Here is a 5,396-nt window from a genome sequence, read left to right as displayed (position 1 = left end):
TAAGATCTTCTTATTAAAAATATGCTATATATTTACCTTAAAAATTATACACTAAATTAGTTATTATATATTTATACATGTTAATTTGTATTATTTTTTAATTAATAATTAGTCACTAGAATAATTAAATATATTACAATATAAAAAACAAATCTGCAATAGATCAATAATTAAACTTATTTAAAGCATTATAATAAAAAAATTATAAAATATCAAATACAAAATCGTTAAAATGCATTAAATTCGTCAAACCAATTTGTTTATCTACTTAAAGATAGGGGTGTTTATGAATCAGATCCGATCCGTATATATATTCATGGTGTTTATCCGAATTCGATTCGAAAATTGCGGATATGGATCTGATCCGTAAGACTATCGAATCGGATCCGATCCGTATATCTGCGTGCGTATCTGTAAAAATAAATAAATAAATAAGTAAATATTTTTTTATATTTTATTTCAGCTAATAATTATCATATATGTTGTATTATTTTAATTTATTATTTAAGAAAAGTATGTTATATCGATCGGATCCAAGTTAAAAAACTACGGGTATTAAATCCGATACGATAATTTTAGTGCAGATCGAATCGAAATTTTGGCCGGATTAAATCCGATTCGATTCACGTTCACTCCTACTTAGAGGGTCAGGTTTTTATCTCTAAAATCAGACCTATTTAAACTTTGGATTAGTTAGACTAAGTCTAACTAACTCGAAAACATAACAAGTTAAATAGATCAACCCATAAAAGAGTTTTTTTTTTATTTTTTTCTGGTAATTTAGAGGGGCTTAAGCCCATTTTTTTTTGTATATTAAAATAAATCAACACTTCTCAATATTTTTCTTGATCCAGCTCATGAGAGTGGAACCACCCACTAAAAAAACTATGTTTGTTTAATGGTTTTCGCCCAATGGCATTTTCCCCCAAATTTTTAGCCTAAAACTAAATTTTTATCTCAACTTTTTTTAAAATAAAATATCAAAAAATAAATAGTTTAGTCTATATAATCTGTCAGAATTGGCTATATATGGTCTGGACCAAAAAACTAAGGTTTGTGAATAAAGAAACATAACGGTCAATCCATGTAACACACGGGTTTAGATAGACCAAATCTAAAATGGTTGAGCTAGTCTATTTCACAACCCTGATCAAATATGTATTTTTTATGTGATAATAAATTGGTGGATAATTATTTGCATACTTGCCTTGTTACGAATTAATTTTCACAACGACAAGATATATAAGCTTCATAATCTAACACAACTAGAAGCAGTTCTAGGTTCTACAAAAAATTCAGTTGGTCAAACTAAAAAGTACTGTAACCAAACAAGTCTATAAATTAATTGTTAACAGAATTTTTCAACCTAAAAAAAATATTCACTCACATACGTGTCTTATAGTATCTTTATTACTATATATATGATTTTCAAGTGAGAATATATTATTTTTGCATTGTACCTCAAAGGGGAAAGATTTCTTCACACACATATATAATAGAAATACAAGAGAAGTTTGATGTACATTTTAAAAAAAAAAATTCATTATAATATATAATACATAAAACTTATATTTTGTTACTTTTAAGACTTAAATTTAATTCCTAATTAAATATAAGGTATTTATCATCTTGATTAATTTTATATTTATTATTATCATACATATTTAATAAACAACATATAAATTAATAAATACATTCATGCCTAATTGCCTGTTAATACATTGATAAGAATAATATCTCTTTTTAAAATTTTTGCAGTATCTGAATAAATATCAAAGGAAAACATTAAACAGGCTGATAGAAGATGCAATACTTGAGGCAGAGAAAAACAGAGTTAAGGTCTTAAGTTTGGGCCTTTTAAACCAGGTAATTATTTAGTCCCTATATATTTTATTTGTATGTTTGCATCATGACTCACCAAAGTAGCATTATAAGTTGTACTTTGTGATAAATTAAAAAAAAAATGTTGGGAGCAATACTATGAATTAAAATTCAAGATTTAAAATTTATGATTTAAAATTTAGTACTTAATATTTAGAGTGACCAAATAATAATACAACTCATCAATTTTATTGATTATAATTAAAATAATTGAATTTGTGGATGAAGGGAGATAAACTGAATAAATATGGTGAGCTTTACATAAAGAGCAATCCCAACCTTAAAATAAAGATTGTGGATGGAAGCAGCTTAGTGGTGGCCATTGTTGTTAACAGCATTCCCAAAGAAGCAACCCAAATTTTAATTTGTGGTCAATTTAATAAGGTTTCCTATGCCATTGCCAATGCTTTATGTGAAAGGGGCATCAAGGTATGTTTAATTGTTCATATTATATATTCTTCGTCACACAAGACATCTATCTTGATTTCATAAACATTACATTATCTTTCATGGAACTTTAGTCAATTATCATAGCTTGGATTAGTCGAATAATTGGTTATAGAACCTAGATGTTGAATTTTCAAGGATTCAACTAAGAAAAAAAGCAATTAGAAGAATAATTTGTGAAAATAGTACACATAATTAGTCAAGCACAATTTGCTAATAACAAACTAAAGTAATATATTTTCTTTCGTTAGTTATCATCTTAGAATAAGTAAATTAAACCATACAAAATTGGACACTACTAGTCTTAATATTAATTAGCATAGACTAGTAATTAGAGCATTCAAATTAAACAATATAACACTATTTGTTAGATTATAGTTAAGGTTAAATTTTATATCTAAAGCTTGAATAATCATCTCAAAAAATGAACACATCAATTTGTTAAATTTCTTATATATTAATACATTAAAATTAAATTTCATATATATTTATTAGGCAAAAATGTACAAAATTTTTACTATAATTCCTTCTTATTAAAATTCATGATAATAATTTAAAAATAAATTAAATTTAATATTCAGATATCATTGTGGCATTTAAAAATACAATAAAAAGAATCTATTTATTGGTCAATAATTCAATCTAATCATAATGACTAAATTAACCTAACATCAAATTAAATAAACATAAAATATTTACGAACTATACTTAGATATATTATATTAATTTATAATATCCCAAATATATATTCTAACACTTCCAATATATATTGAGATCTAATATTACATTATATTACTGTATGATATACTCTCAGATTACAACCATATACAACGATGATTATGAAAGTCTTCAATCAAGAATCTCCACCAACTTCAAAAAGAACTTGGTTTTTCCTGGATCCTGTGCTGCAAAGGTACATCAAAATCAAATTCGTTCGCCAAAAATCAAATTCGTTCGCCATTTAATTTATGAGAAAGTCTAGAGGACCAGCATTTTTGTTAAAATCTGGCCAACACTTAACCATAAAAAAAAAATTATTAATCTTACACCATTAGATGTCATCTCACACCATTGAAAATATTGATGATGACTAATTGATGGCTAAACTGTTAGTGTTGCAAGTGTGAGGAGTGTCAAAGTTAGTCCCACATCAAAGAAAGCAAGGAAGAATGAGGAGTTTATAAGATGAGAGACCCATTAATTTGACACCTTAAGGTTTTGAATTAAACGTGATGTCTTATCATCTTATATTCTTTCACTTGATTCCTCCCCAAATTCTACTGCGCCTAGCATTTCTCTTAATTTATTTCTATTTGACAAATTTCAACGTTACAATACAATGCTACCTTGCAATTTAATAAAAAAGAAATCATCAAAATCATGCATCCGGTTTGGATATATAATTTTTCAGATATGGTTAGTGGGGGACCAACTTAACGAGGCTGAACAAAAGATGGCCCCAAAAGGAACATTGTTCATACCTTTCTCTCAATTCTCTCCAAAGAAACTGCGTAAAGATTGCTTCTACCACATCACACCATCCATGGAAATTCCCTCTTCTTTATTGAATGTCCACTCTTGTGAGGTTAGTAGAGATCACACATTGCAACGATCATGGTTGTTATGATTTTAGGAACTGTGGTCATTCTAGTGTACATTTTTTAAATTTGGTTCTAAATTTGATTTTATGTTCATTGCGGCTAATGTAGTATATTGCAACCTTAATGTACTTCCATTCAGATCGAACAACTAAAGATTATCAAAAATGCTATTTGTACATTAAAATTAACTACTAAAATCAGTTATTAATGTATTTGTGTATAAATACATGTGTGAGTTTAACTTATTTTTAATATATATTTGTATTTCAATATGTATTTTATACTGATGGCTAACTTTAGTGGCTGATTTTAGTGTACACGTAGTATAGTCGAAAAATTATTTATGTTAAATATATACAAAAATTAACCACGCCTAAAAAAATACATGTTTGACAAATTTTTTATTTTATTATAATAAACAAATTTGATTTTAATAATTTTTAAATTTAATTAGTTATTTTACTATCACAGAATTTTTTTTTTGTGAAAACAAATTTAATTATTTTAATGGTTAATTATTTAATTAAAAAATATATGAATTAATAGATAGATTGATGTTGTTTAATTTTTAGTGTACACGTAAGATTTTTAAATTAGTATTGTATCGTTGTTCTGACTTGTGATTTGCAAATCTAAAAAATCTGTGAAATTCATAATATATGCGACAGAATTGGCTGCCAAGAAGAGTGCTAAGTGCATGGCGTATCGCGGGAATAATGCATGCCTTGGAAGGTTGGGACGTTAATGAATGTGGAGACATGATGTTTAGCATTCACAAAATATGGGAAGCAAGTCTTCAATATGGGTTTAGGCCATTGAAGATTAATCATCCTTGCTTCAATCCATAAATTGATCAGCATATCTCGTAAAACAAATTTCAATAATATAGCTCCTTGGTTCTGATATATTTGAAGAAACAATATGTTATTATTCTAAACTATGTTGCTGCTTGTGAAATTGTATTCGTTATTCTACTCGAATAATCATATTGTCTGCATTAGGTCTTATGGCGTCCAAAATATTGCAAAAATATTGTATTATGAAAATAAGTACTAAGATTTGAGAGAAGAGGAAAGAGAAAAGAAAATATAGAGAATAATAAATAATTTTATTAATGATTGTGTTATTTAAAGAATATTAAAAGAGGTTATTTATAGTTAAGATTTAATTCTTAGCTCATTTAATTAGCTTACATTTATAATTAATGATTTTATCTATTTGAATTTTAAAATACGGTTATAATTTAAGGTATCTATAATAAATATATTTATAACATTCTCTAATATTTTAGATGTTTTTAGTAGTAATAGTAGATTAGTAGTATATTATCTTGTAATATGTTAGTTAGCTGTCTTGTTAAAAATTTTATCAGAAAAAATTTTAAATGGAATAAAAATTATAGTTAAGAATTATAGCATGTATTACTTCTTCTGATAATTACATCATTTGATATTTTTTAATTGGCAC

The 5,396-nt window shown here is 26.2% G+C and overlaps 1 pseudogene; it reads left to right on the top strand.

The window, feature by feature from the left end:
* The window catches only part of LOC107459468 (very-long-chain aldehyde decarbonylase CER1-like), a 7,023-nt pseudogene extending 2,238 nt beyond the window's left edge, over positions 1-4,785 (top strand).
* Positions 4,786-5,396: the final 611 nt, after the last annotated feature.

Source organism: Arachis duranensis, chromosome 7 (genome assembly GCF_000817695.3).
Source record: "Arachis duranensis cultivar V14167 chromosome 7, aradu.V14167.gnm2.J7QH, whole genome shotgun sequence".
Classification (NCBI taxonomy): Eukaryota; Viridiplantae; Streptophyta; class Magnoliopsida; order Fabales; family Fabaceae; genus Arachis; species Arachis duranensis.
This window is presented reverse-complemented; position numbering and strand designations above follow the sequence as displayed.